The following is a 24,798-nucleotide window of genomic DNA, read 5'->3' as shown; positions in this document are numbered from 1 at the left end:
CATGCATGCTAGTGACCAAGACTTTAAGTAGGTAATTATAGTCTTTGCATTAGGGAAGAAAAAAAGAACCATTCACCTTGAAGGATGGTTATCTTTCAGATGACAATAGGCTATGTGTCACTCATCCATACAATAATAAAGTCATGTATGAATCCCATGCTTCTCCTTATGTGGGGCAAAGAGGGATTCCATAATCTACTCTTCAAGGAGTAGAATGTATTTCTGTTGGTCTACCATGAAAAGTAAACATACAAGAGTATGTTTCAAAATGCGTGGTATGCTAAAAATTGAAATTTGATCGAGTGAAGCAACTTGGATTGTTTTAGTCGACAGACTTAGCAAGAAAACACACTCTATGCCTGTCAAAAATACTATTAAGGCATATCAAATGGCAACCCTCTTTAGATCTCAAATTTACAAGTATCATGGCTTGCCAACATCCATGGTGTTGACCAGTAATTTCTAGAAGGGTCTCTTTGAGAATCTAGGAAGTAGATTAAATTTCTCTTTCGGCCTATCATCCACAAACGGATGAGCAAAGTGAAATAACTAATCTAACGATTCTTGAATCCACTAAAAGCATATGTCATGGAAATAGGTCAATGTTTTCAATGAGAGAAGTACCTACTTCTTATAGAGTGTGTGTACAATGACATTGTACATACTTCTAGGGGGAAAGTACCTTTCGAGATTGAAGAGGGAAGATCCAAAAGTCCCTTACTACTTAAAGTATATGGGAAGATCTTCCCTGCTGATGAATATAGCCGAGACTCACAAGAATCTTTTCGAAAAATTAAAAAGGTTATATGCATCTCAAAGCAAAGGCAAAAAGGGTTGCTGCTAATAAGCACATAAGAGCCTTAGCCTTTAAGGAAATGATTGGGTCTTGCTAAAGTTTCTCAAGGCTCGTATAAAGCATACTATGGGCAAGAATCCTATGAGCCACCAAGAGTATTTTGCTAAACTAGCAAAAAGATACTATGGTCCTTTCTTTTAAAATTATTAAGCCAACCAATGAGATGGATTATTAGTTAGAGTTGCCCAACCATTAGCTGATTCATAATGCTAACCATGTGAGCCTACTCAAGCCTTACAAAGGAGAGCCACCAAAAGAACCAATAATGGAGGACCCGTCAGAGATCGAAGATCAAGAAGAGGTGTTGCAGCCCGAATCAATTCTTCGACACAAAGATTAAGTACTAAGAAACGGTAAGATTATCCAATGATATCTTGTTAAGTTTAAGAATTATCCTTTTAAAGATACTAGATGGATGCAAGAAATCTAGCTTAAGGATAATGTGAACCTTGTCAATGCTTACAATGCTAAACTAGAGTAAGCAAATGAAAATTCATTTAAAATGAACAATGTTTTTGTCTTATAAGACTCATTCTCTTTCTTTTATTGTGCACAAAATTAACAAGTATGTATGCTTAGGATCATGTTTGTGGTGACGACGTCTCCTAAACACTAAGTAGAACTTGTCACTCTACTTTGGAAGTATGATATGGACTAAAGAGCAGACATGCTTGCAGTAGCTAAGTCTCCTGAGCACCAAATGGATTAGTCATCCATTTTGGAATGATGTCGTAGGGTAAAAAGGGATCCTCTACCCGCTAAGAAATATGGACTAATGACTAAGCTTTATCTTCTCTACCTCATAGTCGAGAACGACTATGATTTCAAGAGAGAGATAATGTCATAAAATATAATATCTAACTTTACCAAATGATTTTCTCATATTAAGCTGATCACTTAATATAGGAAGGTAAAAGGGAAACAAGAGTTAGGCTATAGATATGTGCTTCTAGACCTATCTCAATAGGGGACCAAAAGGAGAAATGGTTGCGTCTCAATAGGGGTCCAAAAGGAGACGGCGGTCTACCAAAGAGCAATGTGCAATAAGTGCTTCTAGATTTACCTCATCAAGGGACCAAGAGGAGAGAAGGTTACATCTCAATAGGGGTCCAAAATGAGGTAGTCTATCAAAGAGCAATGTGCATCTAATGGAGCTTAAAAGACCTTAGGGTTAGCTTCATTAAAGGCCTCCAAAAGTTAGTGTTAAAAAGTCCTTTGACCTTATGCAAGCTAGGGCTAACCTCGAGGTGGGAATCCTACCCAAGCATGAGGTGCTAATACGCTTAAAGTGGTTGTGGGAACCTTGCCCAAAGCTTGAGGTGATTTTTATGCTTAAATGACTAAGGTTTTTGAAATTTAAAATTCAAAGATAAATTCTCAAGAGGCATGAACATTTTCATGCTTGATTGATTAAGGATTGAAGTATTCAATTCAAACCTAATGACTTAAGAAGCATAAAAGACACATGCTTGATTGACTAAGTGCTTAAAGTATTCAAATCAACCAAATGACTTAAGAAGCATAAAAGACACATGTTCAAAAAATTCTCCACATGTGGCCCTCATGATGTGCTTGAATCCGACTGGATATGCTTTAAAGGGGTCCAATGACAATTTAGATGCATAAAAGACACATGTTCAAAAAATTCTCCATATGTGGCCCTCATGATGTGCTTGAATCCGATTGGATAGACTTCAAAGGGGTCCAATGACAACTGAGATGCATAAAAATAAATAATTAAGTTATTTCTGTCAAAAAGAAAAAAGAGGACACGTGTCCCAAATGACATAATTAAATATTACGAGAGAGAGAGAGAGAGAGAGAGAGAGAGAGAGAGAGAGAGAGAGAGAGAGAGAGAGAGAGAGAGAGAGAGAGAGATGTGGACCAAGCATGAGAGGGGGCATACTCTCTCCCACACACACACACACACACACACACACACACACACACACACACACACACACACACACACATTCTCTCATTGTGTGGAGTGAAAAGTGCAAGAGATCCATCTCCTTCTCAAAGCTTGTAGATAGGTGGAGAGCCTACACCAACACTCTTGGCTATGGAATGCAAATCCAACCAAGAGCCATGCTTCAATGCTTAAGGTTGCCATCTTCTTCATCTTCATTACTATGCTATTATGCTATGCTAAGCAAGAAGAGTGATGATAAGTGATGAGCTATTTCTTTCTCCTATGATTATTCTTCCTCTTCCCTAACCTCATTCTCCGCTAGCTCTCTCCACCTTCGAAGGTGTTTGAGCCCTTGGGACCGAGGCATGGGATAGTTAATGCTTTTGCAAAGTTTATGTTATTCTCATGATGCATGAAGCTTTCCCTCTTCATAGAATTACCAAGGTCACAGGGAACACAAAGATTGTATTATACCAAGTCTCTGTGATGGGAGAATCTATAATACAAACGCCTTTTGGAGGGGGGACCGGCTCCAAGTAAATCTGATCCTCAACTATTTTCATGTTCTCTAATGCTCTCTCTGTTTTGCATAAGTATTGTTCATGCCAAGTAAATTAAGTACTATGTTCATGTTGCTACCATCAATTAAGTTCACCCTCTACGTCTCAAAGTAATTTCACAAAAATGCTTACTCTAATTCTCTTACTTCCGCTATTCTCAAAGTTCATAGGCCATTTCCATTACACTTGGGGTACTCAAAATTCAAATTTGAATGGGTTGTACGTGATAGAGATTGATAGGTCCTATTTAAAACTATGAAGAGGTCAAAACCAAGCGAATAGAGGCCCATGAGGGCTCACTTGGGCCTCTACTCACTTGCTACTGACTTCAAGAGGCCCTAGACTTTAAAATGCTATATATTGAGCTAGAGACGTCACATTTTAGTGTGTTAAAGTGCTATCCTAAAGTTTTTTGACGTTTTGGATGCATCCATGGTGCTCTTTTTGTATTTTGAAAACGTCTCTTATGTGTTTTCTCTCATCTCACATCACATCACTCACTAAGATTCACGGGCATGGATTTTTGTGCACACTTAAATTGGGTTCGCAAAACGCATTTTATACGAGCATGGATTTAAGTAATCGAGCAGGCTTTTATGTATTTACTATGAGAAATAGAATTCCAAAAGACTACTTTTGTATCTTTTAAGATTACCTCTCTCTATGCGGAATTGACGTTTCTTAAAGGGCCCAAAATTGAGTCCAACTTTCTCATATTGGCCTTGGCCGAGTAGGTAATCTTATTCACTATCTTTCAATCTTTTTTTACCATATTGTGATATCCTAGGTTATCTCCACCTATGATTTGAATGGGAGAATGTTATGCAAAAACTATCCATATGCTAGCTCCCTCCATTTGAACTAAGCTATAAGGCCATTATAGACCCAGCTAGTGAGGCCATTTGCATTAGCATGCAAGCTATATAGCCTTTCCTTGTAAATTATTATGTGTTGATTAAGATATTAGAATTGTTGTTCCATACTCTCTCTCTCTCTCTCTCTCTCTCTCTCTCTCTCTCTCTCTCTCTCTCCCCCCTTGTCTTTACAACAATGGGCAAGTATTTCTGATGCTCTTCTCCTTCCTCCTTCCACACACACTCCCTTTTTCCCAGCAAACTCCTTGTTCCCATCCAATCACATAGTTGAAAAATATATTTCTCACAAAGTCACTCGGGAGTTCGTCTAGACGGTCAAGGAGATCCATCTAAATACAAGACAAGGAGAGAGAAGACTTAGTACACATGGATACCAAAATTGAGTCTATGCTCTTTATTCATCAAAATTTGATTTTTTTTTTCTTAAACATTACTGATACTTTGGGGCTAGTTCTTTAGATAATCTTTTAACTCTCATTATTGAAAATTCTCTTATACCTCTTATACAACAATGCGGTCTATAGTTATCCTCTAGTCTTATTTTCCCTACAATGGGCTACAAGTGCTTCAAACTTCTTGGATACTTCAACAATTATGAGAATTTGTGAAGGCATTGCCCAATAATAATACATATCCCCTAGGCCTAGCCACATTCTAATTTGGAGTAGCCTAAGGTTTGCAAACCAACCCTTTGGGCTATCATCAATGTAGATAAAAAATTGGTGGACGGGTTCTTGGTTGTGAGTGAGATAACACTCTTCTAGCAAGTCATAGTCCTTGCAGTGCTTGAAAAAAACCTAGGTTTAGTGTAATCCCACCTACAAATTTTTAAATATACCTCTAAATTTTATATTTGAAGGTGAGAAAACCTACACAGTTTTAAAAAATTAGTGTAATTCGGTGTAAAAACCTTCAAATTTTGTCAATTTACCTCTGTTGTTTCACATATGTAGGTTTGTCAAGTTTTTGGAAAAACGTTTTTTTGAGCACTGAGTCCCTGGTGTTGCATAGACTTTGGTCTCGATCTCAAGATAAAAGAGTTCCCTTGCATTCCTTGATAATCGTGTCTCTATATTGTTGAACACTATGGTCAAAACCTCGTTTTCCTTGCTAAAGCATTCAATTGTAACCTTAGGAGCCATTTGTTAACTACCAAACAAACATTCAATGAAATTCTTAATACACTTGTATGACACTTCAATCAATTCATTGTACTTCAAGACCACATAAATCCACACAAGAAGAAAAGAAAATTCCAGCAGGTGTCACCAATCAATGTCACTCATCAATGCATCGTGAATACAATATTCTTTCTCAAACAACATGCATGAATGCGTGCATGATGCATGACTAACCTGACTACTGTAAGGCGTCACGCTTTTCTCATGACCTTAGGCTCTGATACTAGGTAAGAGATACCCTTCCCTAGGGGTCTATGCAAAAATTACACAATTTCAATATACATTAGAGTTGTGGAAGCATTTGCATAGGGGAGAAGTTCTCAACGCCTGACCTAGCATGGAATTTAGGCCATGATCTGGACTGCATCGAGAGGCACCTAGTGACTAGTTCTACCTCTGAATGGGTGATATGAATGAAGGCGTACTCAAGAAAATAACAATGTGGAGGGTGAATATATGTGTACACCACATTGGAGAGAGAGAGAGAAGATTGGAAGGTGAAATAGAGTGTGCAAAGACATAAGATAATGACAAAAGAGAATCTTTAAATGCCCCATCTAATTGGAACAAGAAAGCATGAATTAATGTAATAACAAAATTTGGGCATACCATACTATAAAAAATATATGACTAGCAGAGCACTGGACCCTGTGTAGGGATCGATTGGTCCACTCATCCACTTTCACTCTACTACGAACATAGAGAATTTCACTTTGAAGGAAGCGAGCTAGAAATCTCCAACCTACGTGAGGCAGACATAGGCTGAGGTCATTCCGCCTTCCTCGATGAACCCGAGCTCTAAACGATCCCAAATACCAGTAGGTGGTAGGGAATCAACACCAACCACACCAGTTTAGGTGCCATGCCTCTTCAATTCCCAACAATAGGTACTTAGGCAAAGCCAAGGCAAGATCTTTGATGCATTAGCCGGGTAGATTATTCAACCCCTGACACACTAACCATATAGATGAGCCTATATAAAAAAGAAGAAGACCTAGGCAACACCCCAAACCAGCAAAGCCCTAGGTCATTGACCCTTTTGTCTAAGGCTAAGCAATGTAGGTGATCCTAGTCTTGTAGAAACACTGCCATGAGAAACATAACACATGAGTTCAATCACACAAGCATCTTCTATATGCACAAACAATCTTTTCCAGGTAGCTAGACCATACAGGGTCTCTACCTTTACATGTCTACCATAAACCATAATCCAATATTAGAACGTGGGTGAACATTCCACCCAAGTTAGGGTGATGCACATCCAATCCTGCAAAACCACTTTAGTACATAAGATGGTAGCACAACCATATGCCCTCTAAACAATCCAAGATCCACATTGGATTCCACGATCAAAATCACAACCATAATCCATGAGGGATCTCAACCCTTGACCATAAACCATATTCTATACTAAACCAACTCCCACACTTGGAGCTTAACATATCCACTACAATCAAACTTATCCCACAGACATAGCCCTTAAGACGTGAAATTTAAATATATAAAATAAGTCAGACCAATGACTAAACATGAATTCAAAATTCAATTTTGACAATGTATAACCATGCATAAGTGATGCACTATGACCACACCTCACCCTCTATCACATAGAGCTAGTTTTGACCTTGACGGGTGGAAGGAAATATATGCATGCACATAAGGTGTCCACATCTATCCATGAGGTTCCATACATCACATGAAATCATCCCATCAAACCAACCATGATGCAAAATAGCCCCATCATTTTGATCAACCATATACTATAACATCACATATATGCGACAAAAACTTTTTGCCTTTTTCGGATGCATTCATAACTCGCAAATGAAAGTATTTGACCTCAAACCAATGCATCAAGATCAGCCCCATAATATAGACTAACATCTTATCAAATGACTTTTCCTATATGAGACTCATGCAACAAACAATTACACAAAAAGAAAGCCACTTATTCTTATATGCCCGTATAGTTTGGATTGACTAACCATATGTCCCCACATAAGTTTATGGACATCAAACACTTTTATTCAACTCACCAAAAAAAACCATAAAACATATGTGAATCACTCGTCCAACTTATGACGTCATATGGTACTCCCCCATGGTAGCACCCCTACACCCGTAGGTAACCACCCCCATTAGGCAAAATTTGGACTCACAAAGGGGCCCTTTAAGGAGTTTGACTTTACCTCTCTCTCCCAAAACGGGCGCATGGATAAATTTTTGCAAACAAACTCCAAAGTTGGCGGAGGTTTGACAATTCGAATGTGCTCTTCAAGCTCTATCTATTGATATATAGCACGCCATGAGATTCCTCATACTTTAGAAGATTCTTTTTTTATTCACTTAGATTCCGACAGAGTTGTCACATCATAGGTGAATCAAAAAAAGAATCTTCTAAAATATGAGGAATCTCATGGCGTGCTATATATCAGTAGGTAGAGCTTGAAGTGGACATTCTTATTGTCAAACCTCTGCCAACTTAGGAGTTTGTTTGCAAAAATTTATCCATGCGCCCGTTTTGGTAGAGAGAGGTAAAGTCAAACTCCTTAAAGGGCCCCTTTGTGAGTCCAAATTTTGCCTAATGGTACAAGAAACGGTTAATAACTCGAACTCATGAAGTGATCTCAGATACCTAAATACATTTATCAGCAAGTTTAGTCAAGGTTTTGATTTGGTTAGGTGGGTTCATTCATTCGATGAATCTATATAGTGATGAGCTAATTCAAGTGAAACACGTTTGCTGTAAAACTGGTGTTTGTTTCTACCACCCCACCCCCCACCTCCTTTGTCTCTACCCTTTTTTTGCAAGACTCACTCGCTATGATTTTCTTTTTTTCCTGTTAATATTTTTTTCAACGTAGAAGATACTGTACATGCACAATTGGCAAGGATTCTCACCTATAGAGTGAATGAGAAGAAGATTAAAGAGCTTGAAGTAAGGACCTACCATTGCCCCCACTTAAAGCATACCTAATGCATTAAATTTGTTCTTTGATGGAGCTTTTAGAAAGGCCATAGGTAAAGTAGGAGGAGGGGTGGTGATCAATTGGTTATGAGAGAGAAAGTTAATCTACCAGGTTCAACAAGCAACAATGAAGCAGAGTATGAAATTTTACTTCATGGCTTGAAGATGTGTTTGGCTCAAAAGGTATGATTATAATGATAAAAGGGGGTCACTTCTCATTGTGAAATAGATCTTAGGCATTTGGGCTTGCAAGAATAAAAGACTAAAGCAGAAGCTTCATGTCATCCATAGGATTTTTAATCAATTTCAAGAGGTACAATTAGGTCTCCCCAGTCTCAAAAAATTTAAAATCCTTTAAAACAAACATCTTAAGTGCATAAGTGAAAGGTGAATTTAGGAAATGAAAATACCCATGGAAGTGGAAAGTCAAACGACTTTTTGTGTCCATATAAAAAGAGATCTTCGAGTGCACATTCATACATTTGTGTTTTTCTTTCTTAATTTTCCTTTAGTGTTTTCTTTTGTTTGAAGTATCCTTGCACTATGTAAGTAGTGAATATATTTATTTTCAAGCCATTAGGATACCTTTTATTTTAGAAGGTGCAATTGTATCATATTCCTAGGAAACAAAACAAGGATGTTGATTTACAAGCAATTGCATGTGTTGAGAGAATGAAAGACTATAGCAAAAGGTTCATGTCATCCGTAGGATGTTTAATCTATTTGAAGAGGTGCAATTGTACCATATTCATTAGGAATCAAAATAAGGATGTTGATTTAGTTGCACGCCAAGCAGTTACATGTGTTGAGAAAGAAAGGCAAGTCATCATGGTGGCAATAGTTATCAAGTAACCAAGGTACCAGGGAATGGAGTCATTGGCTCTCATTATTGGCTGCATTTTGGAGAGCAATTTTTCACAAGGTTTCACAGAGGCTCATAAGAGGACGCTCATAAAGAAGGCAAGTTTGTATCTACTCCTAGAAGGTGCCTTCTATTAAAGAGAAAAGGACCCAATGTATAGAAGAGTACTAACAACTGCAAGAATTCCAACCATTTTAGAAGGCTTACATGAAAAAGTATGCAGTGGTCATTTCTCCCAAGAGCTAACCGTGAAGAAGGTTTTTCTTGTAGAGTATGTTTGGCAAAGCTTGCATGTTGATGCTCAACATTGGTGTAGAAGCTATCAAAATCTCCAAGTAAATGGAAACAAAAGGTTCGTGCATGGTCCAAGGCAATTGGTGCTTGCAAATGGACCCTTCAAGAAATGGGGCATTGATGCTATAAATCAATAGAAAGATGGTGAAAAACAAGACAAAGTTGTGGGACGATCTTTGGATGGGGCATTGTGGGCGTATTGAATCACATACAAGGAGGCCACAAAGTTCACCTCATTTTAGGTGTTCTATGGTCAAGAGGCTTTGTAGCCTATTGAAATCAACATACCAATAATGCAGCTCCACAGAAAAGGGACACAAGGTGAAGAAGCATGGATGGATCAACTTCTTACCTTAACTAAACTTGAATGGAAAAGAGAAGCATCCAATAAGTGCTACAAGACAAAAGCTATGCAAGCAAAGGAGAAGCTTGATGAAAAGCTCAAGGACAAGGCTATCAAGTTTGTACATGGTCAAAAAAGGCTTCAATTCAAGTTACTATTAGCTCATGGATTTAGATGGAAAGGAACACTCTAAGAAGGTGAATGGATATCGGCTAAAGTTCTACTTGAGTCGCATTCTACCACCAGATCTACAAAAGTAGGACAAAGACCTACACCATCATGTAAGTCTTGTCATTTGACTGATGTGTGCAACTTAAGTAAAGATGATGGTATGCTACAAAATGAAGATCACGATGTTCCAACAAAGATCACCAAGAATTTAGAACCACTTTCATTAAAAGAGGGACGTTTTCATGGTATGTGAATGTACCATCATCTAGGGGGAGAGCTAAATGATAGCCATTTTTCAATTGTTTGTGTATGCCACATGGAGTCTCTTTGACCAAGAAAAATCATCTTAATACTATGGCTATCCTCACTTTTACTTTGTATATAGGTGTAGTACATTAGGGAACTTTTTTGAACTTTCCTTGAAAACCCTCAGCTAGCTAGTCACTTCCGCAAATGAACTAAAAGAATAAAAATATATTATGGCCCATTTGTGTGGAGTATCTCATCTTATGAGGGCCTAGATAAAATTTAAAAAATTATTTTGGTATTTATTTAAATAAGCTACACATAGGTGTGCGTTATTTATGACCTAAGTATGTCAGTTTCCTTGGCTCACAGCTTGCATAATTTTCCTTACCATTGTGCATACCCCCTACTTTATAAATAGACCTATTTATGCAAGTCTCCCTATGTGAATCCAGTCTACGAAAAAACACAAAAATACTATTCACTCAATCATTTTTTAGATAATTATATTTTAATATATATTTCTTTACAATAAGTAAATAATTTGTATCAATAAGAAACAAATGAGGATCTTCTCACTTGATTCCCCTATATTTTTTATCTTTTGTATATATTTTTGGAATTTAATATTTATAGGTGCCATTATTGTCGATTCCATGAATAGTCTATGCACTAGCTTGTTTTTTGTTTCATCATGTATATATTTGAGATGAATCCTCTTCCATACATGTATTCATGATCATTTGAGTGTCCTATTGCATGCTCTCATGCATGGAGGGAATCAATTACTCTTGGAGCCTTATGAAGTTTCAACTGAAGGGGGGTCACTACAAGACTCTTGTAGTGAGAAAAGACACATGATTTGGCTGAATTTTTTGCATCCATATCCAGTCCAAATTTGGAAAAATAATCAACGCGAAAAAGGTAGCCCACGAGCTCAGCAATTTGCCTAAATGTTCCCCTTTCTCATCACTTCCATAGCTTCAAAGCCATGTTTCTATACACATATACAATCCTATATCTCTCTACAATTACCTTCATCTTACCACTCCCTCTTCATAATTTTCAAAATAAAAAGTAAAAAATCTCAAGTTTAACCTTTGCAAATGGGATATTTTCAGCATCAAGTGCTTGTTGTTTCTACTTTGGTACCACTTCAGCAACAATTGCAAGCTATGAGAAGGACCAACTTTACTAACCGCTTCATCCACCGTGTACATAAGTAAGATTTCCCATTTTTCATAGCTTTCACATACTCCATGGATTGATCATGTCTCTAAAATAATTTGACCATTGTACACTCCCATGTGATGCTTTTTGTGTGCATACCTTAAAAATTATCTTCTTCCAAGTTACTAACCTACTAACACAAATAACCATTGACCTAATCATAAAAGGAACCTCACCTCAAGACATGTATATAGTGAAAATGCTCTGTCTCTCTCTCTCTCTCTCTCTCTAATTTCATCTTCTTCTACCATCAATAATGCCCTTCTCTTGAATCCACATCCATGACTCAAGTAAACAAGGGAGACCCAACCATATTTTGATAATAACGAAGCCCTAATGTTGCTTTGTTAGCTTCTAAAATAGGATGATCAATAATCTTAATTAAGGGTCTCTAACCTATAAATGGGCCCCTCTCCTTGTTGTAAATTATATCTTACATAGCACCCCAACACTATAGGCATGAGGAGAGACTATGTGTAGTCACCATATTGTGAATTTCACATATTGGTGCACTATAGTTTTGGATGATACATATTGTAAGTAAGAGAGAGTGAGTGCCGCATTTGAAGATCATTAGTGTACATGCTCTTCCACCATCAATAGCATTGAGTTAGGTGCATTCAAAGGCATGATTTACCTTTTGAATCTTCGTCCATCTACTTAGGCAACGCGGTTTGGTGAGTTCAAGGTGATTTGTATCTTTAAAGTTGTGTCATGATCTTGTTGGGAAAGTGTTTTAATGCGATTTCCTTGCCTAATTCTTGTCCATTGTAAGAGGGTATTGTGGTGAGAGGTTTCCAACAACCCTAAGACAATGTGTCTGTGATGGCATTTACTAAGCATTTAGTTTAGTTTTATGCAAGATTTGTGATAGCGTCATAACAAACAAAATCACTTTGCAAGTTGCAAATATGGTATTACACAAGCTTCATTTCTCATTCTCTCCCCTTTGCTCTATATCGTTCTTGCTCCAATTCATACATTTGTTTTTGTAGGATTGTTTGTGTGTGTATTTTGTTTTGCCTTTTTTGATCATGACAAAAACCCTCTTACATCTTAGTTCACATCCCATAACTAGGTGGTGTCCCTTTTTTTGGGTTTGGTTGTGGGATTGTCGTTGTTTTTTGTGCTTGTGGTTGTCGTAGCCTCAATTGAGCAGCACAAGATCCTTGAGGAGTGTTTAGAGGTTACTTCTCTTATTGCCCACCTCGGACCGCCTTAATAGAACCATTCATAAATGAATAGAGAGAGAGAGAGAGAGAGAGAGAGAGAGAGAGAGAGAGAGAGAGAGAGAGAGAGAGAGAGAGAGAGAGAGAGAGATCCATCCTTCATTAAGAGACCATCATAGATTGGTTAAACTCTAGGTAAGTATGCCTTCAAGAGTTGTTAAAATTCTCACATGCCCATAAATTTTGGACGGTTGCCCACCAAATCTCTAGCAAAACCTTGGGAACATTTTTTTATTCAAGAAGAGTGGACCTTCACAAGAAGACACCTACAAAAAGAGCGAGAATATTCTACGTAAAACATTTCCATGTCATTCATCTTGAGCACTATTTCCATTTAAGTTTAGTAGCTTGTTATCCATTAGATTAGATCTTTAGATAGTCAATGGAAAGAAGTTTTTCTATGCTTTTCTGTTTAACTTATTCATGTAATTGAAATAGAATAAGAATAATAGAATTACAATTTACTTTTTGGTGCTTTTACTTTTTACTTAGTCATGTATTTGAAATAGAAAAGAGTTTGATTGAAGAGATGGAGCACAAAGGTGCATGCACTTTTGTGCTCTCTCTCTCTCACACACACACACACACACACACACACACACACACACACACACACACACACACACACACACACACACACACACACACACACACACACACACACACACACACACACAAGAGAGAGAGAGAGAGAGAGAGAGAAACTAGATCGATGGATCATGGGACAAAACTCAATTTCAACACATCTACCTTTACAAACATACTTGCAGCAAAATTTTACTAAAATTTCAATGTCAATTATGAATATTGCATAGCATCCTCGCTGACATACAAAGAGATTTAGCAGATAAAACCAACTCAATACAAAATTCCACTCAAATCACCTCTCTCATTTTGGCTAAAAGAACAATGCTAGATCTTTTCAGTGTCTCTTTTGATATTGGGACATGTGAAGAGCTACAAGTTTGTGTTATTCATGATCTCCTCATTACTTTGCTTATCATAACTTTTTTCCTTTCCTTTTGAGCTCTAATGCTAATTCTCAACCATATTGTAAGTTTGCTTGAACCATTTTGCAATACTTCCTAGCTCTACTACTACCTTAGTCACTTGGAGCAATGAATAAGCAACAATTACTAGCCTTCTCTTCATTAGTAATACTTACTTACTAAGAATAAATTTGGCTAAGTTATCAATAAAAACTTACTTTTCTCTACAAAACATAGCTAGCTTCAAGTCCACAAACCATCTCATCTTCACTACCTTTGCCTTTATGTCCTGACTTTATGTCCTGACTCATATAAAACCAAATAACTATTCACTTTGAAAAATTCTTTCAGACAAGGCAAAGGTAGATAAAGTTAAGAAGCTTGCTTGTATAAAAATTTAAATCTAATACTTAACTTTAAATAATCAAGTATAAGGCCAAAAAAATACTTAATCTCAACCACAACGATCAAGGGATTTGGATTTGAGATGATCCTTGAAATTTGAAAAATCAACCATTTCTAGTGCAAATCCCACATGTAAAATCAACAAAAGTAATATAGCTCAGCAATATGCACTTAAAGCTAAGTTTGAAGTGCTCATGTGTTTCTAACTATTTCTCATTATGGCTAATTTTTTTAATAAATGTACTATGGGCACCTTGCGTTCATATTGGGGGAGTATATGTCTCGTGAATTTAATGCATTTTTGGCTAGTTGTGGGAATGAAAACCAATGTATAGTGCCTCATATCCCTCAAAAAAAGGTGTTGTTGAAAGAATAAATAGTTCACTTATGGATACGGCATAATGTATGATCAAGAGTCAAGCAGTACCACATTCATTTTGGCTTGAGGTTGTGATGTTTGCTACTTATGTACTTAACATGTGTCCTAACAAAGCCTTGCAGTCTATGACTCCGTATGAAGCATGGAATGATTAAAAGAAGCCATATAGTGATCAGATGCATATTTTTGGTTGTCTAGCTTATGATTTGGTGCCACAAACATAGCATAAAAAATTGAATGATAATTCTATCAAATGTATTTTTGTTAGTTGCGATCTTGAGAGCAAAGGTTACATGTTATACCATTTGCAAAATTTATCTTGGTTTTATGAAATGTTGTATTTTTGGAAGATTATATTTAGCCCCCATTATCATGTACAAGAGATATTAATGTATCTCACATGACATTTATATTAATGTAGCTCACATGATAGTGGAAAATTGAATGTATGTTCATGTTTAGCCTATGTGGGTTTCTAAAAATGTTACGCATCAGCCTATTACTGATGCATATTTACAAGATGTACTTCATATGGAAAGGGTTGAGAACAAAGAGGCTAGGGGTATGCCAAAATGGAAGGTGCATACTTTGCATGATAGTATATTGGATGCACCTACGTCTAGTCATACTCATTTAGGTTCTTTCCATGTAGCACCTCCATTAGATTGTTATGCTTTGGCTATTTCTAGTCATACTCATTTAGGTTCTTGCCATGTAGCACCTCCATTAGATTGTTATGCTTTGGCTATTTCTAGTTTATGTGATGAAGAGGAATATCTTTCTTTTGATGAGGCACAAATTTAAAAAGATTGGATGGTTGTAATGCAATCAAAATATGAATCACTAATAGAGAATGAAACATGGACCTTATGTGATTTTCCTCCTCATAAAAAGGTAAAGTGGGTAAGGAATGAGGTTTGAATTGTATGGCATAAAATTTACTATCTCAAGCTCTAAGCTTGTGTCTAGGACAAGTATTTGAGATTTGTACAATCGTCCAAATCTCATGTGTAAGCATGGTTTGGTTTTGGGTTGAAGGTTTACAAATGTAAAATTGGTACCCTTTTTGCAACAAATTTCTGGAAAAGACAATGCTCTTTGAAGCTTGCATTTGAGGTTTGGATGGTTTTTACAATTTTCTTTTGGGTTTGAGATTTATACGATCGTTCCAATCACTAACCAAGTACATGGGTGTGCCCTTGGTTGTTTCTTTGCTTTTGGGGTTGAGATATAGATAGTTTTCCAAATCTTGTACCCTAAGATTTTATCTGAGATAAGTGCTTGAGAAATCTTGAATAGCCATGGAAATCTCAATTCAAAGCATAGTTCTAGCCTGGGGTTGATGGTTAACAAAAGTAGTATAGGTGGCCTGGATGCAACAACCATATGGGAAAGATGGTCTTTGAAGCTTGGGTTTGAGGTTTGGACCATTTTCAAAATCTAATTTGGGGTTGATATTTAGGTGAGTTCATCCACACAATTTTGTATTCCTTAGAGATGTCAGTAGTATTCATAGTCCTATTAAATATATGTGTGATAAGTCTCTAAAATTAGACAACCATCCAAATCTCATGTCTAGCATGGATCTGGCCATGCCGTTGAAAGGTAACCAAAGTAGAATCAATAGCCTGAGCACAACAAACCCACTAAAAGGATGTTGGCATTTGAAACTTGGATTTGAGATCTCAACCATCCAAATCTCACTTTAAATCATAGCTCTTGTTTGGGGTTCAAAATGATGAAAAGTAGAATTTGGTAGCTTGAGAGTAGCAACTATATAGGAAAGATGATTGTCTTTTCAATTGTTCATGAAAATTGGTGGAGAAAATCTCTGGAATTGATGGTCTTTGAAGCTTGCATTTGAGGTTTGGATGGTTGTTCAAATTTTCTTTTGGTTTTTGAGTTCTGCATGCTTGTTCCAACCATTGACCAAGTAAAGGGATGTGTGCTTGGTTGCTTCTTTGGGGTTGAGATATAGTTGGTTGCCCAAATATCATGCCCTAGGATTGTATCTAAGATAAGTCTCTGAGAAATTTGGACAGCCATTCAAAACTCAGTTTAAAGCATAGTTTCAGAATGGGGTTGAGGGTTAAGAACTACAGAATATGGTAGTGATGCAGCAAGCATATGGGAAATATGGTCTTTGAAGCTTCAATTTGAGGTTTGGATGGTTATCCAAATCTACTCTGGGGTTGAGATTTAGATGAGTTCATCCCACACGTTTCTATATCCCTTAGAGATGTCAACACCGTTCATATTCCTAAATATATGGGTGGTATTTAGATGAGATTATCCCACATGATTGTGTATTCCTTAGAGATTCTAGTAGTGTTCATAGTCCTAAATATATGGGTGATAAGTCTTTGAAATTAGTCAACCATCCAAATATCATTTCTAAGCTTGGATCTAGCCAGGGGTTGGAAGCCAATAAAATCCATAGCCTGGGTGCAGCGAACCCATGGAAAGGATGATGACACTTGAAGTTTGGATTTGAGATCTAGACAACCATCCAAATCTCAATTCAAAGCATCATTCCCATTTGGGGTTCAGAGTTATTAAAAGTAAAATTTGGTAGCTTGAGATCAGCAACTATATGGGAAATATGATTTTCTTTTGAATTGTTCATGATAATTGGTGGAGCAAACCTCTATAGAAGATGATGGTCTAATTTGAAACTTGCGTTTGAGGTTTGGATGGTTGTTGAAATTTTCTTTTGAGTTTGAGATTTGCATGGTCATTCCTATCACAAACCAAGTACAGGGGCGGCCCCTGGTTTCTTCTTTGCTTTTGGGGTTGAGATATAGATGGTTGTCCAAATCTCATGCCCTAGGATTTTATTAGAGATAAGTGCTTGAGAAATTTGAACATCCATACAAATCTCAAATCAAAGCATAGTTTGGGCCTGGGGTTGAGAGTTAACAAAAGAAGAATATGGTGGCCTAGATGCAACAAACATATGAAAAAGATGGTCTTTGAAGTTTGGGTTATAGGTTTGGACGGTTATCCAAATCTTCTCTTAGGTTGAGATTTAGATGAGTTCATTTCATGCATTTTTTATTTCCTTAGAGATGTCAATAGTGTACTAAATAGATGTGTGATAAGTCTTTGAAATTAGACAACTGTCCAAATCTCATGTTTAAGCATGTATCTTCCTTGGGGATACAAGTTAGCAAAAGAAGATACAATAGCCTGATTGCAACAAATCCATGGAAAGGATGATGGAATTTCAATCTTGGGTTTGAGATTTGGAAGGTTGTCCAAATTTTGTTTGAGTTTAAAATTTGGATAAGCATCCAAATATCATTTGAAAACATAGTTCTTGGGTTGAGAGTTATCAAAAGTAGAATTTGGTAGCTTGAGAGCAACAACTATATGGGAAAGATGATGGTCTTTTGAATTGTTCATGAGAATTGGTGTAGCAAATCTCTAGAAAAGATGATGGTCTTTGAAGCTTGCATTCGAGGTTTAGACGGTTGTACAAATTTTTTTTTGGGTTTGAGATTTTCATGGTCATTCCAATCACTAACCATGTATAGGGGTATGTGCTTGGTTACCTTTTTGGTTTTGGGATTGAGATATAGACGGCTGTCCAAATCTCATGCCCTAGAATTGTATCTAAGATAAATGTCTAAGAAATTTAAATAACCATCCAAATCTCAATTCAAAGCATAGTTTTGTCGTGGGGTTGAGAGTTAACACAAGAATATGGTAGCTTGGATGGAGAAACATACACAAAAGATGGTCTTTGAAGCTTGGGTTTGAGGTTTGGACGGTTGTCCAAATTTGTTCTAGGATTGAGATCTAAATGAGTTCATCCCACACATTTTTTTATTCCTTATAGCTGTCAGTAGTATTCATAATCCTTAATATATGGGTGATAAGTCTCTAAAACTAGATGAGTGTCCAAATCTCATGTCTAAGCCTGGATTTGGCCAAGGATTGAAAGTTAACAAAAAGTAGAATAAATAGCCTGGGTGCAAAAAGTGCATGGAAAGGATGATGGAATTTGAAGCTTGGGTTTGAGATTTGGACAATTGTCCAAATATCAATTCAAGGCATAGTTATTGTTTGGGATTCAAAATTATTGAAAGTAGAATTGGTAGCTTGAGAGTAAAAACTATATGGAAGAGATGATGGTCTATTAATTGTTCACGAGAATTGGTGTAGCAAAGATTTGGAAAAGATGATGGTCTTTGAAGCTTGTGTTTGAGGTTTGGATGTTTGGCCAAATTTGCTTTTGGGAGATCTGCATGGTCATCCCAATTACTAATCGAGTGCAGGGATGTGCGCTTGGTTGCTTCTTTGATTTTGGGGTTGAGATATAGATGGTTGTCAAATCTCATGTCGTAGGATTGTATCTAAAATAATTATGTGGGAAATTTGGTGGACAGCCATCCAAATCCCAATTCGAGATTTAGCCAATAGTCCAAATCTCATTTCAAAGCATTTCTCTCGTTTGGATTGAGAGTTGAGAAAATTAGAATATGGTTTCTTGAGAGAAGAAACTATATGGTAAAGATGACGGTCTTTTGAAATTGGTAGCCTAGATGTAGCAAACATATGGTAAAGATGATGATCTTTTGAAGCTTGGGTTTGATTTTTGGACGGTTTTCCAAATCTAGTTTGGGTTTGAGATTTTGTTGAGTGTTCAAATCTCGTCATCATCCCATAAGTTTTATATTCCTTAGAGATATTAGTCATGATAATAGTTCTCAATATATGGGTGATAAGTCTATGAATGGTGTGGCATAAGTATGAATTGTATGGAGTATGGTCTTCTATCATGTTGTTAGTTTGTATCATGATAGTTTGAATCATGTAAGGTCTCTGCACCCTTGCAGAGGGGATTCCCATGTAAAGGATTAATATCATACCGTTTTGGTCATAAATAGAAAGTTTCTATTATTGGCATTTTTTCCACCTTTGATGTACGAATGATGAATATATTGATGTAAGCTTTTCAAAAATGAAAATTTTTATTTATTGTCACCTTTTTCCAAATATAATAAGTTCTGAGTTGCTTGCACCCACCTAGATACGACCATCTCGTTTAAATCTACCTCGTCCTAAATTTCCATAAAAATAGCTACCTACTCGAAAAATTGCTAAATATAGAAGGTGTGTGTATCCAACATCTTATATTGTCATCCTCAAGCTTGTATTTTGATAGAAACTTTTAGAATTAAATTTTGATAAGCCAAGTTCATTCTAGACAATTAATATTCATCCTAGTGTTAATAAATTGATTCCTAAGTTTAAGGTATGTATGTGTATGCATGTTCATAGGCATGTATGTGTAAGTGTATGTATGTCCATCGATGCCCATAAAGGACCCATAGCCATGGACCCATCTCTTATGGAATAACTGACTATGACCATGGGGGCACTACATGAGGTGTATCACCCAAAAGGTAAAGAGGGACACCTCTAATGACTAAGTGGGATCTTGTGACACCTCTACACATGCATTTAGCAAGAAGGGGCAAGCTAGGGAGGTATGAGGCTGATTTGGAAAACAAGGAACCTCCAAACTCTATATAAAAGGCATTCCCACTCAGTTTTACATACACTTGAACACACACTGGAGATAGGGAGACTATGCTGCTGTGACTACTCATTGGTGAATCTTCAACAAGGCTTTGAGAGATCAAAAACTCCAAAGCACATTTTGGTAATGTAAACTATTAATTAATCAAGTTATTATCAATATCGTCTCTCAATTGGAATCTTTCCAATTGCTGCCATATTATTATTCAATTGGAATCCTTTCCAATTACTACCATATTATTATTCAATTAGAATCCTTTTCAATTTTTCTACTCTATTATCAAATGCTATACTCTTATTTACCTATCCTCAATTGGAAATCAACAATCATTAGACCTATTTTATGGTAATTTCTCTACATTCCAAGTAATAAAGGTCTCACTGCTCGATTACATAATCAATTGTGTTGACTGCATGCACAATTCTTCATCAATGTAACCTAGTTTCTTGGATGAATTAGCTAATCATATTCAAGAATTTTGACTAACTAAAATGATGGATTGTTCTTGCAAGGAGATATAAGTGATTAATCATGTGATTAGTGTATGGGTAATAATGCCTGTTTATCATGAGATTATGGCAAGATTAAGCAAGCATATGTTTTTGGTTTGATGTGTGGAATAACCATATATGTTTTGGAATTAAAACACTTATAATTCCCCTACTTCCATTGGATTCTTATACTTTAGCTTACAACTTCTTAAGTTAAGTATCTGTGGGGATGGCACCCAAGAGAACTTGCTATGGATCACACGATCACAAAGCCAGAACTAGTGATGGTAAAGGCAAAGGAAAGGACCAGATGAATGAGGATGTACCACTTATCCCACAAAGTAATGTTATTGCTCATGAACAAGTAGGAAACTTCCTTTTTGTTCAATGCATCATGAGTAATTAGGAAGGAGAAAACTACCTAAACATTGGGTCCATCCCAATTTGAAACACTATCAATTGAACTTGTTAATTTTCTTTGAGGTTTATTAATATGGAAGGATTGTTTGAGGATATATTGTCTGAAGTAGGGAAAAAATGTTTTCCTAGTAGAAAAAATCTTGAACCTTCTTCATTCAAAATCCTATACTGATACCTTCAAAACTCTCTTTCATATTTAGGGAGGAGGACTTAGCGGAGTGAAAGCTAAAGCAGTGCATATGGGTGCACACATCTTGTAGGTTTGTGCCTAGAGTGCAAGATATTACTTGCACTCTTGCGGGTTAGTGCCTGGGTTGCAAGTTAGTCATTGTGGGTTTGTGCCCATGTTGCATGACAATTTAGTTGTATGGGCAACTAAAGATAGCGGGAGCAATAAAATCTCTCCAAGAGGAGTGAACTCTTGGGGTTTGGATATTTTAATGAAGAAGGGTCGTTTGTTGTTTTTCTTCTAGGAAAAATTGTTTTGGTGCCGATTTGACAATGTTTGAAGGGTTGTTTTAACAAACTTGTGATGGGAACCCTTAAAAGGAATTTTCTGTATAAAAAATCATGTGGTAGTAATTAGAAAACAATCTAAAAAGTGTGAGTGTGGGGTGAAAATTGGGGATTGGCTCAGGTTGCGAGTCAAGGATGGGTGGTCTTGATTAGTCAAGAAACTCTCCTTTCCCTCTTATTAAGAGAAGCAAAATTAGAGACTCATTGTGCCAAGAGTCAAGAAGTCCCAAATATACGTGCCCCTGAAAGCTATGGGGAAAAATGTATTTGGATTTCTCTCTTTTTCAAGGTGAGAAGTAGGGACGTTTAAGATTTTTGTATTAGTTCATGCTTTCCTTGAGAGACAGGGCTAGGAACCCTTTTAATGGTTCGGACTCAAGTTACTTGGTTACGAGAGACCGTCTATTAGAAATCAATTCCTTCTTGACTATGTTTTCTCAAGTGATTAGGGCCTAGTGACCTGTTAGGTACCCTCCTATTTACAAATGGATATGGTAGTGGGGCGAGGACCTCACAAATCACTAGCCCAAATGTTATGCCCTAGAATTGTGTCTTAAGTAAGTCTCTAAGCTTTGGACAACCATTTAAATCTCAAAAGAAACATAGTTCCAATGTGGGGTTGATAGTCAAAAGCATAGATCCAATGTAAGGGTTGAGATCTGGATGAATGACCAAAACTCAAGAGCCACTTCTTGGTCAATTATTTTAACGTGTGGGGGTGGAAGATAGAAAGTATGCACTCATATGTTCGCGTTTCACGTTGTAAGGGTTGAGCTTTGGCCAAACCAAAACTCAAGAACCATTTCTTATAAGATTGAATTGTTTTTCATGTTGTAAGGGTTGAGATTTGGATGATTGTCCAAAACCCAAGAACCACTTCTTGATCTGGGATTTAAATGAATGGGGTGGAAAAATAAAAAGTGTGCACTCCTATTTTTACTTTGCTATAGGATGAAGGGTTGGTGCTACCATTCGTGAGAGCAAATTAACCAAGATTTTCAAACAAGTAACTACATTTACTATGTTCTCTTTGCATCATTTTTTAACAGTTTAAAACTTATGCATATGTTGAATTGGGTATTTTCTAGTATGATACTAAACTTGATTTAAACAAATGAAAAACACATGCAATTAAGCATTCCAAATAAAAGTTTAGGTGCGAACCGTGTTGAATTTTTGTCAGGCTTGAAATTGATGTTGCCAAAGCCAAAGTATAATTCAAAGTGTTTGATGCCATTGTGAAAATCTACACTAGATGCCAATAATTACGATGTTTTGTTATGATGGTAATTGAGAGAGAGAAAGATAAATATTCAAAATGAGGATTCAATATATGTGTTCTTCTCACTGAGTGCAATCCTTGTCCTTTGACATTAATAGAGCTTAACAGCTGCTCAATCTCTCTCTCTCTCTCTCAATAAGATTTAACACTAAAGGTAATGCTTAATTTGAAATTTGGATGGTATGAGAGGGAGACGGAGAGACAGAAGACAATTAGTTTTACAAAGAAGACTAATGCTTAGATTAAAACTTGGTTTCTCTCAAAGGGAGAGACAAACAAAAATAGATAGGGAAGGGCGTGTGTGTAGGGCATTGATAGAGAGAGAGGGAAGATGGGAACACACAGAGAGATCTTGAGAGAGAGAGAGAGAGAGAGAGAGATTCAAAATTTGAATAGATTGAATTTCAAAATTTGTTTCTACCTCTGTGTGTGTGTCGGCTAGGCTCTGACGAGCATTCAAAATTTTAGGGTTTAATCAAGCCTCTCTCTCTCTCTCTCTCTCCCCCCCTTCAAATTGGTTTCAATGCTCATCCCTCATTCTCATTTGTTGTTTGTTCCTCTCTCTCTCTCTCTCTCTCTCCCCCCCTTCAAATTGGTTTCAATGCTCATCCCTCATTCTCATTTGTTGTTTGTTCCTCTCTCTCTCTCTCTCTCTGCCCTTCTTGCATGTGCTATCAAGTGTTGAGTATCTCTCTTCTTCAATTTGCATTGGCAGCTGGGTACCCCCCCCCCCCCCCCCCCCCTTCTCTCTCTTTGTGTGTGTGTCTCTCTCTCTCTCTCTCTCTCTCTCTCTCTCTCTCTCTCTCTCTCTCTCTCTCTCTCTCTCTCTCTCTCTCTCTCTCTCCCTCTCTTCTCACATGCTTTGCGGATGGTGAGAAGTTATATCCTTCAATACCCATGGTGTGACATTTAGATGTAGTTGCTTAAAAAGGAAAAATTTGCATGTATCCGCCACCTTGAGCCCATTATATAATTTTAGCCATTTGAAGCTTGAATATTTAACAATAGCATCATGCATTCACTTATCCATCACATTCAATAAGCCCACTAAAATCACAATCACTTAGCCATCACACCAAAATCTCATTGATCTCTAACAAATGTTTAGATGTATTAAGTTGAAATCATTCATCGGACAAAATGCTACAGGCATTTCATCTTTTGCTACATTTCTCTATTAAAACACACATGAAAGAGCACATGCATGTGATGCCCTAGGAACTGCCTAAATGAATCCTCCTCCCTACCTCCCTATATATAGCCACTTGGACTAGGATTCCCTTCCCACTGGCAGTCAAGTGGTCCCCTAGGGTTGCCCTTGGCATTACATTAGTCCCCCCTTGGAGAAGTTTTTTTGTCCTCAAAGCCAAAAGTGGGAAATTTCTTCCTAAGAACACTAATTTTTTCCCAAGAGGCACCTTCTTCAGGTCGATCTTTCCACTTGACTAATGCTTGTCGACGTACATGATGACACATACGTAAATCATGATAGTCTAAGATTCATTCAGGTTTAAGCAGTCGGTAGGAGGTTCAACGAAATCAATTAGAATCTGCTAGTCAATGACATTGTCATCCGCATGCAAACGTTTAGGTAAATGACTTACATGAAATACCACGAATGAATATGAGAGTGTGGCAGTACTGAGAGTTTGTAGGCTCGATCACCAAATCGCTTGAGTATTTTGAAAGGCCCACAATATCTCGGAGATAATTTAGGTGTGGACCCAGTTTTCAGACTTTTTAAATGCTCCAGCACACACAAAAATACCTCTTCCTCTCTTGTGAAGGTAACTTGTCGACATTTCTCATCAATGTACTTCTTATACCAATCATGAGCTTGTTAGGCATTCTGACAATCGAGTTTCAACATATCCATATAGTCTTGGATGAAATCCTTGATATGTTGGAGTTTTTCAGTTGCAAACCCCATCATAACTGGTGATCTAGGTTGAAAACCGTACATTAGCATGAAACGGCTCGATCTAGTCGCTACATGCTTAGCATTATTGTAAGAAAACTCAAGAATAGGTAGATACTC

Source organism: Adiantum capillus-veneris, chromosome 22 (genome assembly GCF_014529385.1).
Source record: "Adiantum capillus-veneris isolate H3 chromosome 22, ASM1452938v2, whole genome shotgun sequence".
NCBI lineage: Eukaryota > Viridiplantae > Streptophyta > Polypodiopsida > Polypodiales > Pteridaceae > Adiantum > Adiantum capillus-veneris.
Note: the sequence above shows the minus strand (reverse complement) of the source record.